The 15006-nt window shown below is 38.4% G+C and overlaps 1 protein-coding gene across 2 annotated transcripts in view; it reads right to left on the minus strand.

The window, feature by feature from the left end:
• The window catches only part of KMT2E (lysine (K)-specific methyltransferase 2E), an 89637-nt gene extending 74631 nt beyond the window's left edge, over positions 1 to 15006 (minus strand). For both annotated transcript variants that reach the window (XM_005862889.2, XM_005862888.2), the window contains exon 1: positions 14729 to 15006. The gene's annotated coding sequence lies outside the window, so the exon portion shown is untranslated. The remainder of the gene's footprint in view (positions 1 to 14728) is intronic.

Genomic DNA, 15006 nt, shown 5'->3' on the forward strand with positions numbered 1-15006 from the left:
CCTTTCACAGGGGTCGCCTAAGACCATCGGAAAACACATATATAATTACATATTGTTTTTGTGATTAATCACTATGCTTTAATTATGTTCAATTTGTAAGAATGAAATTGGGGGTCACCACAACATGAGGAACTGTATTAAAGGGTCGCGGCATTAGGAAGGTTGAGAACCACTGGTTTAAACCATTTACTTCTACAGCATTTTCCCCAATCCTTTAATTACAAACAAGACTTATAGTATTCAAAGATCCACTTCTTCCTCTTTATATATTAATATAAATAAAAAAACAAAAACCTGGAAGTTCATTAACTTATTCTGCATCTTGTTGAAAACAGGCTTTTAAAGTAGCCTATCTTGCACAAGGCATATAATCACTGAGAAAATTTACAATAAAAGGAAAAATATCAAGAATGAAGTTAGTAATTACAATGAGTGCTATAAGTGACCGGTATATCTGTTATGAGAGAAGCTTACACCCTCTTTCACTTTCAAACTTCATTTAAAGAACTTTCTATGAAGAGGTTATATGTTAATAAAAAAAATAATCAACATGTACTGAGCTAACTGGCCACTCTTATTAAATACTTTCCCCCAAATCCTTAATGAACCATTTACTTTAGGAGGTAAGAGGTGTAAACTTTTAACTCCCTGTAAGTGATAGTTTAGGCTGTATCGGAAGAAATTTCTTTTTAAATATCAACCATCACTCTAGATTAAACTTAAAGAATAAATATCACAGTATCTCAGATTTGTATTCTGAAAGTAATTACACAAAGAACTTTTGTCTTTTGGCACAATCATGTCATTTCCATAATACTTTGGAATTCCAAGTTAAAATTACCAGTATTAACTTGGAATCCAAAATTAAGCAATTACTGCATCACTGTATAATAGGTTACTACTAACATATAGCAACCAAACAATTATAGGCTAAAATTTTAAAACTCTACAAACTAATCCTATATAATAAAAGCCTAATATGCTAAATGTCCAGTCGTCCAGTTGGCCATTCAATCAATCAAAGCGTTAATATGCTAACGATATGCTAAGGCCGCTCAACCACTTGCTATGACATGCACTAACCACCAGGGGGCAGATAGTTGACCAGTAGGTTAGCTTGCTTCTGGGGTCCGACCGATCAGGACTGAGCGAGACGGGCCGGACATGCCCTGGAACCCTCCCGCAGTCCCTCCCCAGCTGGCCAACCTCCCGCGTCATACCTGGCCCTGATCATACACCAGTGGGGTCCCTCGGCCTGGCCTGCACCCACTTGCAATCCAGGACTCCTCGGGGGATGTCAGAGAGCCGGTTTCTGCCCAACGGCAAAACAACCAGTCACTATGATGCGCACTGACCCCCCAGGGGGCAGATGCTTAATGCAGGAGCTGGTGGTCAGTGTGCTCCCACAGCGGGAGCGCCACTCAGCCAGAAGCCGGGCTCATGGCTGGCAAGCGCAGCAGCGGTGGTAGGAGCCTCTCCCTCCTCCGCAACAGCATTAAGGATGTCCTAAGCCGTCAGTCAGACATCCCCCAAGGGATCCCAGATTGCGAGAGGGCGCAGGCCTGAATGAGGGACCCTCCCCCACCCCTAAGTGCACAGAATTTCGTGCACTGGGTCTCTAGTCTATATATATATATATAAAAACCCAGCAACCTGAACAGCGGAATGACCAGAATGACTGATGGCTATGATGTGCACTGCAGTAGCCAACCAGCCTGATCCGGGCCCCGATCGGCACCCCTGCTCCAGCCGGCCGGGTCCCTGATCAGCCCCCAACACCCCAATCAGGGGCGGGACCAGCCGGCCAGCCTCCAACGTCCCCTCTCCCCGGCCAGCCCAGCCCGATCAACCCCAAACAGGGCGGGCCAGCCAGACCGCACCAGTGCACAAATTCGTGCACTGGGCCTCTAGTTTAGAGATATTAGCCAACACAGTCATCACTTACTTCACTTAGGAAGTATGTGCAAAATCAGCAAGCCAAAATTAGTAGCTACCATGATACTTTCACATAGAGGGCATTTAACTATTTGTCAGTAAATGAATCTAGTTTATATTATTAGAGTTAGAATGGTCCAAAAGAAGAGAACAATTTAAATCTCACAAGATAGCAAAAGTTATTGAACCTTGACGCTTGAATGTATCTGTTAGATTCCAGATAAAACCTGTCATTTCATCTAGATATGGTCCCCACTAGACAAACCACAGTCAGATTCTACAAAAGAATTTTCAGATTCCCAAAATACTAAATGAAAAAGACAGTTACAGAATATCAAAGGATCCATCCCCTTGTAGTTTAAAAAAAAATAGAAATTTACATATTAAAAATAGGAGCTAGGAATATGTGAGTTCATTAAACAGTTAACAAAGAATCATAAAAAATTATGATTTTTGGTTTTAGAGTATTTCAAGGCAGACAATTAGACACTTGTGGAGTAATGTGAATGCAGACTTCCTTCCAGATTTTTATTATTTTTCCCCATAATCTTTTAGCTATCTTACCCATACCTAACTTAAAAAAAAAAAAAGGCACCATTTATTAAGTGCCAGGGCTAAATACTTTTCCAAATACCATGAATCACAATATCCCTACACTGCCATCTGACCAGAAGCTTACAGATAGTTAACAACAACAATTTTCTTCAGTAATTAATTTATTTAGTTTCCCAAAGCATTTAACATCATTTTCATTTAAACAATTCTCTCTTCACACTCATACCATTGGCTTATGTAATATCTAATTAAGTAATATAAACACAATATAAGTACAATAGGGTAAGTCAATTTAGGAACAATCATATGACTTTTATAAGCATTCTATTCAACAGTGGGAACAGCAAAGATTAGTTTGCATCATTCAACATGCAATGGGCATTTGTGGGTTTTTTTTTTAAATCCTGGAGCCAGGCATCAAACCCAAAACCTAGGTATGTACCCTGACCAGGAATCAAACCTGCTCCAACCAACTGAGCCACACTAGCCAGGGCAGGCATTAGTATTTTTAAAAGAAGGAATATTGAGCCTGGCCAGCATGGCTCAGTGGTTGAGCGTCAACCTATGAAGCAGGAGATCATGGTTCAATTCCGTCAGGGCATATAGCCCAGGTTACAGGCTCGATCCCGTGTGGAGCGCTCTCATAGTTGATGCTTCTATCTCTCTCTCCCTTCCTCTCTGAAATCAATAAGATAAAATTTTTTTAAAGGAATATTAGTCCTGTAGTTTGGTTAAATGAAGGGTAAGGAACTTCTACAGTATCTACATAAAGCACTATAGGAAAAATATATAAATACTATAAATAGAGATCACCTCAGTGCCAGGGTCACCGAAGGAGGTACACACAAAGCCAAAAGTGGTAAGAATTTTAAGTTTATTACATCATCTACAAAACTAGATGGGCTGAGCCCCAAAATGGCGCCAGCACACAGGGATGAGAAGGTTTTTGGGGAACTCTCTGGGCTGTCCAGTTCCTGGGAAAGTCCGGAGGAAAAAGATAATGGTCTTAGCAAGTGAAATGTGGTCTAAGCGAAAGGGAATGTTGTTGCAAAATGATCTAAAGGTCAGTTTCTCAGGGGAGGGGGTATCGATTCAATTATTTGATCAGACCTAACACCCAGCATCTGAGAAACATTAGGGATGAGAATCAGAGACTCACTTTTTTCCAGAAACAACTACAGCTCTACAAATCAACTAGCTGAATTTTCAAAAAACTCTATAAGGAAGACTTTATTATTATCTCCATTTTGTAGATCAAAAAACTAAGGCACATAAAGTAACTTGCCCAAGGTCACACAGCAGTGCAACCTGGTTTGAGTGCAGTCAAACCAAAGCACTGTGGTCCTACAGTTTCTACTCTTAAGCTCTTTGCAATACTGCCTCTAAAGTACTGTTTGAGTTTTTTTAGTAAATTCTTGTAATTACTTTCATAATCTTAAGAAATGGGGGGAGGGGCAGGATTATCATGTCACAGTATGTCACTCCCTGAAGCAGATTTTTCAGTATTTTTCCCAGAGTCCATACTCTTATCCTAGCATTCAAGGCTCACCACAACTTGATCCAATTTGTATTGCAATAATTCCAATCCAAGACTTTAACCAAACAGCACACGAGTTGTGGAAAGCAGTAGATCAGATCATCTTAAACTGGGATGTACACAAGCACTAAATATATATGGTCTATCGCATGATATTGCACAAAGATCAGTGTTTCCTTATTCAGAAAATCCAAAAATAGTGTCTCAAGAGGAGAGTCAACATGGTTTCTTAGAAAAGTATAAAGCACCAACTATCAGTACCTAAATTTTAATCCTCAACCAACCACTTTCTAACTACACAACCTTGGGAAATTTATTTAACCTCCCTGGGGCTTAATCTACTTGTAGCATAAAAGGAAAGAGCTGTAACAGTATAAAAATCAGCTGAGACTAAAATACCAATTCAAGACCCCACTAGATGTGATTATGCAGGTGTGGAATGGGGGCCCAAGAATGTTCATTTTTAATAAGCACTCCATGTAAATAATACATGTCCCACAATGAGAAGTATTTAACTAAAAGATCTCAAAAGCCCTGGTTGATATGGCTCAGTTGGTTGAGCATTATCCCATACACCACACCAAAAGATTGCTGGTTCAATTCCCAGTCAGGCCACATACCCAGGCTGCAGTATCGATCCCAGTCGGGGTGCATATGGGAGCAACTGGCTAATATTTCTCTATCACACTAACGGATCTCTCTCTCTCTCTCTCTCTCTCTCTCTCTAAAATCAATAAAAACATTTTTTGGGGGGAAAAATCTCATAAATCAATTCTGACTCTAGTTTTTCCATTTCACTTAACAGGGTGCTACTTTCCATGTCCAAGACACAAGTTCTGGCATAAAAAGAAAATTCTCTACTTCATCATGGGATTTGTTTTTGCACCTTTCACCCAATACTTTGAAAAAAAAAAGAAACAATGGATGAGATCTGGCAGTCCTACAAACTGAACTTTCATTCTCTTAAGACAGATACAGTTGAATCAACTAAGTTTTATTTTTTAAATAATTTTTATTGATTTCAGAGAGGGAGGGAGCGATAGAAACATCAATGATGAGAGAATCGTTGATTGGCTGCCTCCTGAACACTTCACACTGGGGATGGAGCCCTCAGCCCCAGGAATGTGCCCTTGTCTGGAATCGAACCCGGGACCCTTCAGTCTGCAGGCTAACACTCTATCCATTGAGACAAACCAGCTAGGGCGATTCAACTAGTTTTAAACCAATTTAAGCACCTACATAATGCTAAGAATCTGCTGTATCATCTCATAATACTCACTATTCTGAAATATGCTTATCTTAATTTTCTCACAAAAACATCTTTAAATTTGTTTTCCCCACTTCAGACAGGTAACAAGGTCATAACAAGGTTTAAGGGAGGCACATCTCACAGAAGAGCATAAATACCCAATCATCACATTTATGAACTGCAGAAGAATCCATTTTAAATTTGAGAGACTATAATCTCTACAAGTATTCACAATTCTCAAAATTTTCTTCTCCCAGTCTCTGAAAATTTCCAAAGAAATTAAATTAATAATTTTTATTCAATATGTTACTCAGGGCCTGAATCAGTATAAAATTCAAATTATCATCCAAATTAACTACTAATAACTTTGCTATTAATGAAAGAAATGTCCCAAATTGATGACAGTATCATTATAATTAAAATCTAAATAAGTGTTTTCCCTGTTTCTTGTCCCTTTCTTGTCCTTAACTTTTCTCCAATGGGTATGTATTTCTTTATATACAAGTTCCAATAAACATACAATGCTTTGTCCTAAGTAAGAGTAATAGATGTTTGATGCTCTGCTGTATTCAATGTACCACCTTAACAACCCCTTTTTAAAAAGTAATGTCTTGCATATATATTAAAAACATAAAACAAACAAACAAACAAAAAACACCTGTCTCGCCCTAGCCAGTTTGGTTCAGTGGATAGAGTGTCGGCCCTCAGACAGAAGCGTCCTGGGTTCGACTTCGGCCAAGGGCATGTACCACGGTTGCAGGCTTGATTCCTGGCCCTGGTCAGAGCGTGTGCAGGAGGCAACCAATTGATGTGTCTCTTTCACATCACTGTTTCTCCCCATCCTTTCCACTCTCTCTAAAAAAATAAAAAAATAAATGGAAAATTATCCTCAGATGAGGAGTAACAAAAACAAACAAAAAACACCTGTCTCAATCATTTCAGAAAAGTGTATTTTATTTCAAAAAAATTACCTTAAGATTTTAATGAAGGAAGGGGAATAGCACCAGAATTAAAATACTTATTTTCAGCTTTGTCTAAAAGGTCAAACTACTAGCATTAGTAGCAAATCATAAATTTAAACAAGTGTAACTCAGGGCTCATTTAGCAGTAATTCTGAAAACTAAATGAGGAATTAGAACTACATCATTAAAAAAATAATTTAACAGTCTAAATACTTAATTTCTGTGTTCTGGATTTCAAATAAGACCAGCATTCAAGAAACTATTCTAAATCCCACTTGTGTAGAAAGCTATGCAGAAATACTATTTGATACTATCTAAATTATCAATACTTCTCCCCCCCTCAAATTTTCTTTTATTGTTGTGATTACACAAGCGACCCATATGCATTACAGAAAAAAACAGAAGAGAAAAGAAAGTAAAACTTCCACAATTCCAATTACCTGGAAAGAAACCACTGCAAAAACCCCATTCTATTCACAATCACCACAGCAAAAATTTATTCAGGGAAGAATCATCAATAGATGCTAAGTCTCAGAGAGGACGGTCTGATGAGGAACAGAATATTTACACAATTTCAAAATATCTCTCCACAAGTTACTTAACCATGACAAAATGACAAACACTAACTATACAATGGAGAAACTACTTAACACCTTAACTAAGCAATCAAAATAAACTTCCTGGTTAAGGTGTAAAAAAAAAAAAAGGCATCAAGTGTCTCCAGATGATAGAAAAACACATATTATCTAGTATTCCAGTCAAAAATGCAAAATCTGAATCTAATCATGAAGAAATCTTAAACAAACCCAAAATGAGGGGCATTGTATAAATAACTAGTCTGCCAATGTTACAAAAGATAAAGACTGAGGAACTCTTCCAGATTAGAGACTAGAGACCTGAGAATTAAATACAACCTATGATCCTGGAGTGGCTAGTCACGCAGTGGTCGGCAAACTGCAGCTCGAGAGCCACATGCGGCTCTTTGGCCCCTTGAGTGTGGCTCTTCCACAAAATACCGACTTCTGCACATGGGCCATGAAGTTTCAATCGCACTGTACATGCACGCCCACACGTGGTATTTTGTGAAAGAGCCACACTCAAGGGGCCAAAGAGCCGAATGTGGCTCACGAGCCGCAGTTTGCCGACCACTGGCCGCTAGTGTATCAGGGAAAGAAAAAAAAAGCTAATAAAGAGTATAATTGGGACAACTGATGAAAACGGACTATGGACAATATTAAAATGTTGTAGTTTAAATACTACATCAATGCTAAATTTCCTGAATATAACCACTCTGGTTACCTAAAGAAAAGGTATTTGTTCTTAGGAAATGGATACAGTACTTAAGTATTAAAGATTGTAAGAGGGCATGATATGTGCAGTATACTCTCAAATGGCTCAGAAAAAATTTACATATACATACATATATATACATACACATATACATATATGAGAGAGAATAATAAAGCAAATATGACAAAATGTTAAAAATCAGAAGATCTGTAAGGGTATAAAGAAGTTTTGTACTATTCATGTAACTTTTCTGTAAGTTTGAAATTGTTTCAAAATGAAAAATTAAAACAAAAAAACTGGGTTATTTTAAAATCATTCCGTGTGTGTGTGTGTGTGTGTGTGTGTGTGTACTAGAGGCCCAGTGCATGAAAATTCGTGCAAGAAGAGTTATTTCTCCCTGTTTCCCCCCCCCCCACACACACACACACACACCTCCCACTTCCAGCACCAGCTTCCCTCCACCAGCACCTGCCCAGGCTGGCTTTCTCCAGCCCCGGCTTCATCAGGAAGGACCTCCGGAATGACGTCCGGTCTAATTAGCATATTACCCTTTTATTATTTTAGAAGATTCATTCATTGATTTGATTTCAATTAGTTTTTGGCGGCCCTCTCAAATACATCTGTGAAAAAAAGGCAATTGTTTTCAGATGAATTAGAAGTGTCCCTCTCTTGCTCTCCACCCTCCACACACACACAACATAAATACTCACCCTACCCCATCCAGTCACAGCTAATTAGAAGGATCAAGGTGGAGAATAGTGGCTCTCTGACCCCTTCTCAATTCCTGTGAGGCCCAATTGTACTTTCCTTAAATAAGTTCTGTGAGAATTCCCTATAGCTTTGTAACAAATCTTTTATTTAAGCTAGTTGGGGCTGATTTCTTTTCCTTATAGCCAAACAAACCCTGAAACAACAGGCTTTTGAAAAGTAGAAATAAATGGTGCAAGAAAAATAATTAAATTAATCTTTTGTCTGTGCTTCAAAAATATTATTTTTTGTATTGGGGATAAATGGTAATGGAAGGAGACTAGACTTTGGGTGATGAGCACACAATACAATATAAAGATGATGTGTTATAAAACTGTACACTTGAAACCTATATAAATTTTATTAACCAGTCACTCCAATAAATTCAAAAATATTGTTTTAGTGGGGGCTTAATGGTAAGATGTAATAAGGCTGTGTCAATTCAACCAATTATACACCTTTAAAAGAGAAGCAGAAAAGCAAACATGGAACAATCTTATTTTCTGGAGAAGAGTATGTAGCAGATTAAATCAGACCATCCCCCCAATTAATTTATGGCTGCTGAAGCACAGTCCCACCAGTCACATCAAGAATCTTCTATCTTGCCGAAACCGGTTTGGCTCAGTGGATAGAGCGTCGGCCTGCGGACTGAAAGGTCCCAGGTTCGATTCCGGTCAAGGGCATGTACCTGGGTTGCGGGCACATCCCCAGTGGGAGATGTGCGGGAGGCAGCTGATCGATGTTTCTCTCTCATCGATGTTTCTAACTCTATCTCTCTCCCTTCCTCTCTGTAAAAAATCAATAAAAAAAAAAAAAAAAGAATCTTCTATCTTTTGCCACACTATTGAAAAGGAAATGGGTTTTCAAATTCTGTACTGTCTTTCTTTAAACAACATATAAAGCAGCATAAAAGAAATTCAAAAGGTCTCTCTCAAAAATAGAAACTATTAAATTTCATTATTATTCTGAAGTAGGAAAAACAATATTAGAAGATTTTATCTTTCTCATATGTAGTCTCCTGATATGTGAATTTCTGATAAAACAAAACTTTTTTTTTCCTGATAATTATCCTAAGTGATAATGGTTAATTCTTTTTAACCAACCATTCCTCATTTTTTTTTTTTTTTTTTTTTTTTTTTGCTAAAAACCATTATTGATACTAGGCTTTACCTTACCCTTGGACCAACAGTGAAAAAAATGGAAATCAAGGAAAATTCTGTTTGTTTTTAAATAAAAAAAATGTCTTAAATATCTTTTGAAAACAAGTCAACATAGATTAAAATTTTTATAAATTTTCTGGTCTCAGATAAAATGTTAGATAACGTAATTATGTGAACTTACTTTAAAATTATCTTATAGATACTACAAACCAAAACTAACTCAATCCCACTAATATATTACTTTGCTTTCTGCCACTGGCTCAGACCTTAAATGCTGCAGCCACATTGGCTATAACACAGGTGTGATTACTCAATATAATCTTTCTCAATAACAAACTTCAGGACCAAGAATGTTTATTACTTTGGATTAACTCTAAATTGAGCAATCATCTAATAGTTGCTAGAAAATTATCTCTCTTCTTCAGTTTAGAATAAAGAAAGCTGCATAATCACTTTGTTTCTCATGTTGATCTGTATGTAGGTCCTTTCTCAAACCCAGATTTCACATTTGAGACAGTTTTAAAATGCAAAAATAAATATTTTAATTAAAAATAATCTGTGACTGACCTGTTATATTCCAAATGACCAACATTACAAACAGTTTAGGTAAATAACCAAATCAGATTTTCGATAAAGCTGTAAAATTCACATAAAATACAAAAATGGCTTTCCTAAACCGTCTAAAAATAAAATTTGATTTATGAGCTGTCCATGAGGAAAAAACAACTGATTTCATATTAAGTGAAACATAGGACTACTGTTCTCTTGACTCTAAGTAAAAAGCATATGTTACCAATGATTAATAAAAACTTTTCATTCTTAAAGACACAAATAAATCTAATTGCTAGCCTGAGTCAACAACATTTGATTTATAAATGTAGCACTTAGCAAAAAAGTTCACAATAACAAAAAAAAAATTTCTTTTGGTTAAGTTCTACCTCTTTATAAAATACTCATTGTTTGATTGCAGTAGCAAAAATTTTAGTTAAATACTGTCTAGTTCAAATGTAATGCACTTAAAAACAATTTTCAACCACAAATATTACTCTTCCATACTAAATAAATATTTAGGTAATACATTATCTTTCACTAATAAAAAAACAAACAAACATGAGACTCCTCTCAACATGTGTACACTGGAAAAGAGACAGTAAAAAAAAAAAAAGACCGTGAGCCACTCCAATTTCAACCCAGCCTAAAAGCTAGCTAACTTTTATACAGCAACATCTCAAATAGTATCCTTTATATTTTGCCAGTAAAAACACAAAAATAATTTTATCATAAAGTAATTCTATATTCAACATTAAAAAGTAAGTCTCTCTGGATACAAGTATTTAACACTTATTCTAATATATGACATGAAACAGTCCCCTGATCACTGAATATTTGAGATGTAAATGTGTTCACTTAAACAAAAGCTTTAAATTTAACAAATAATTGGCACCTACCATCTGCTAAGAATAAATCCTTTGACGATAAAAGCTGTTATACACTATTAAATTTTTTAAATAAATGTAGCATCTTTTAAGAAAATTCCATTCTAATATTTCTTAAGAAGTTTTTAATAGCTCTTCAAAGTCCAATTGGTTTTATACAACATTTTAAACACATAAGGGTAGTACACATTAAAGTCCCAGTAGTAACTTCCAGAAAAGCTGAGTTGTTAGGATTTATATAATATACTTTTAAAAATAAAACCATAAGTTTAAAGGTCTGATGCATGAAACTAGGTACTTAACTCTTAGAAATAAATACCAATTTAATAAGTTATCATTTTGCTAAGACCACTAAGGTATGGATTAAAGGAAAATAATTTCTCTTAACTTATTAATTGGCTTTTTTCCTCACTTCCTCATTTTTAAATCCAAGAAGTCTTAAAATTTACTGTGGTATATATGGTAAGCATTCTCTGGCTGGAAGCTGTGAGGAAGACAGGCAAGCCAAAATTGTGAGAGTTATCAGAGACCTAAAGAATTGAATGGAAATGAAGAAGCCCCGTAAAAGGTTCTAAACTTAAATTCAGATCAAAGGGATCCTATAACTCACTCTGACAACAAAAGGGAAGTCTGATCAAAATGTAGTCTCTAAAAATAAAATTTGTTCTCCAATTCATTATGGTTTTCTATAAACCCAGTTAAACAGATAAACAACTAATCCCTCAAACTCAGCTATCCTAAGAACAAAGACCATTTGACTAGTTTTCCCCCAAGGGACCAAATGTTTCAAAACTCTGGAAACAAAAATTATGCCTAACCTTTTAAAAATCTGCCTCGACAATCCTAACTTAAAACTTAGTCAACTGGGATGTACAGTAATAAAAAACAAACATTGATAACCATGTTATTTATAAAGTAACCACTTAAAATAAAGTGTAATATACTAAAAAAAAAAAAAAGCCAGTCTGGTTTTATGGGAACCACACATCAAAACAAAAAGAAGCAAACAAACAAACAAAACCCAAAGCAATGAAGCAGGCCAGTATGAAGAAACCTATTCGAATGAAGGCAGTTTTTTTTATAGTAATTTCTAACTTGATATTGTTTGTTTGAAGCTAAATTAAGTCCACATGCTTTATGTGTCTATAAACAAGGTCACTATCAAGAAAAACCTGGGTATAGACAATGTTTCCTCCTATGGCTACATAAACCAAATCTCCCTAAGAGTATACTGATTTCCTACATTAGATAGTAAGTTAAAAGTACCAACCTTCTTAACCACCGTTATTAATCACTTAGTCTTTCAAACAAATGCACAATCTTTACACAGGAGTTAAGGATCTGTACTTATATGATCACTCGGCATATTACAAACCCCTCCACAAACTCTCCCACTACCCATCAACATTTCACTTTATAATAAAGTATTTCAGAGATTCTAAGTAAGGTTGATTGCTCAGTCTTCCATGATGAAACTCCGTGTCAGTTATTTTTACAATTATTTTGTAGAATAGAAACTTATCAATCTAGTTCAAATATGAATTTTATGATTCTCTTATTCTGTTGTATAGACTTTAGAGCAGAATTTACAATAGAATAGGAGAATCATGAAAGCGAATATATTCTCCAACCTTTTTAAGTACTGCTGGATTAAAAGGCACTCATCTTTTAGTTGCTTCTCAATCAGAATGGTCATTAAATGCCATTAATTGCCCACTCATATCTCACTGCTTAATTCAGGCCAAAAAGATCGACCTCCAACTACAGAGATGAAATCATCATTCACACTTTAAAAAATACAGCTAAATTACACCACTTCATTTTCTGCATCCATCTATAAGATTCTGAAATTAGCACAAAGTGAATTCAAGACCCTATTATGGTGTGGCTTTCATTTAAAGTCTATTAGGAGTGACTAAATTTCACATCCTATAACAGATAAATGGGCACGTTGGGGGGAGGGGGATCATGAACTAAAACCATACTTTTTTACCTACGTAATTATGATAGTGTGCCATAAGACAATATTAAAAGGCAGCAAAGCATGGAGCTTCACTTTATTAAATAAAATACACAATTAACTTAGAAAATTCTTAAGGAATTATTAAATATATGGGGGAAATGGATGCAAAATTTAATAGTGAGAAAAACAAGCATCTCCACACCCTGTGAAGTAACAGGTTTGGGCTTGTTTGTACAGCTCCCTAAAAATTAATCTGAGAGAGTACAAAAACCAAAATTCACAAAATTGGTCAAGACTTGGATGGGAAACATTTCACTCTAGATTAAAACACCTAGTCATACAAACCAGGTTGCACTTATACACTTACTAATCATTTTAATTTACTTTAGCATACTGACTAAAAGATGCTTGGATTAAACCGAACAAAGCTATTATTTGTCCCCAAAGAATTTTTTTTTAATGTTTAAAAGAGTACCTAGCTTCACCATTAAAATTTCTAAGGCTACTACCTGAGTGTTATTTTTTTTTTCCAAAGTGGTGTCACTTTATTTGCCTCTCAGGAAAAACCAATAAAATCAATCAGCTAAAACACAGCATTGTCATTTGCAGTGAAGTCCACATATTCTTGTTAACAGTTTAAGGAAGAAAAAAGCCCAGTCTTTCCATGTAAACATAATAAGCCTGTAATATGCTGCAGACAAACGCACTGCATGGGGTGTGGAGGACCCGAGCTGATTAGATTACCACAACATCAGCCTGGGGCCGCCATTTTTAGAATCTGTAAAGGACAAAAGAGGGAAATTTCACTTTTTACTTCCCATCTCGGAAATTAAAGGGAAAAACGGGCTATTTTCCAATTAGGCATTGATGTCTCCAGCCTAGAGCTGAATGCACCTCCCTTAATTCTGCCCAGGGTTTCCAGAGCTCCAAATACCTTACAGACAGTCACATCTCCAAAAAGGGGGCCAACGGGAAAAACGGGGTTCCCTCCAACGCTAACTCCAGCGCCTTCTCTCTGAAGGTGCACGGTATCGTTTTGAAGGCAGTGCAGCAGGAACGGACCGCGGTGGAACGAAGGCCGGGGGAAGCGAGCACTCGGGGTTGTTGTTTCTCTCCCTCCTCCCCCGGGCAGCACAGTAAACCGTTTGTTTCTCCTCTGTGTCTGCTGCCAGTGTCTGTGCCAATCCCCGGGTCAAAATAAGCTTTTCTGAAATGGGCCATATTGTGGGTCCTAAGCCTCCGGCGCAGCAGAGGACCGCGATCCTGCCAGAGACGTGGGGGAGGAGACAGCAGGCTGGGGCCCGGGGTGACCACCCCAGGGGCGGGTTTCCCTTCCCCCGCGGAGGGGGAGAAGCTGTCTCCTTCCCCCACAAAGGGAGCTAGAGACCCAGGCCGCTCGCTCCTTAGCCCCTTCCCTGCGGACGACAGAATTAGACCGGGGGCTGCCGGGGAAGAGATGGAAGCAAACGAGGCCTAGGAGCCTCAGCACCTGAGCAAGATGCAGTGGAGGGAGGGGAGGGAGGGCCGGCAGCTCCTGGGACCACTGGGACCAAACCCTTCCCTTCCACCAGCCGCAGGCCCCCCTCCCCCGAGCAGCCCTAACCTGCCCAGGAGGAGGGCACCCCTCCCTCACTCCCGCTCGCAGGGGGTTTAACTGCCAGTTTCCCCTTCCCCAGCCCTAAAACCCGCCATAATGCTCCCTTCCTAGGGACAGGGAGGAGAAAGGATGAATTCTGTCCCCAAAAGCAGCGTCCGGCCCCAACCAAGGTACCAAGAGTCAGCGTCCACTGCCCCCCACCGAAGGACTGAGAGGCGAGGACCCCCGGTCCCCCCCGAAACACGTCCCCCCACCCCGCAAGCCCCGTGAGCTCCCAGAGAGACGACAGGCACTGACCTGTGATGTTCACACACCAGACACCCGAGCCCCGTTATTTGTTCGACCCCCCAAGGAGTCTCTCCACACCGTCACGGTCAGACGACCCCCCGACAGCAGCCACTGCGGACACAGGACCCGGCTCCACACACCCCCTCCCCACACAGCAGCGCGCAGCCTCTTCGGCAACCGAGGACCAGGGGAGGGGGCACGCAGTCCGTCCACAGGAACGCGGAGGCGACGGCGAGGCTGCTCCGAGTGTCTATGGCCCCTCTGCTGCCGCTCCCGAACTCAGACGC

The sequence above is a fragment of the Myotis brandtii genome, unplaced genomic scaffold, assembly GCF_000412655.1.
Source record: "Myotis brandtii unplaced genomic scaffold, ASM41265v1 scaffold17, whole genome shotgun sequence".
In the NCBI taxonomy this organism is placed as follows: Eukaryota; Metazoa; Chordata; class Mammalia; order Chiroptera; family Vespertilionidae; genus Myotis; species Myotis brandtii.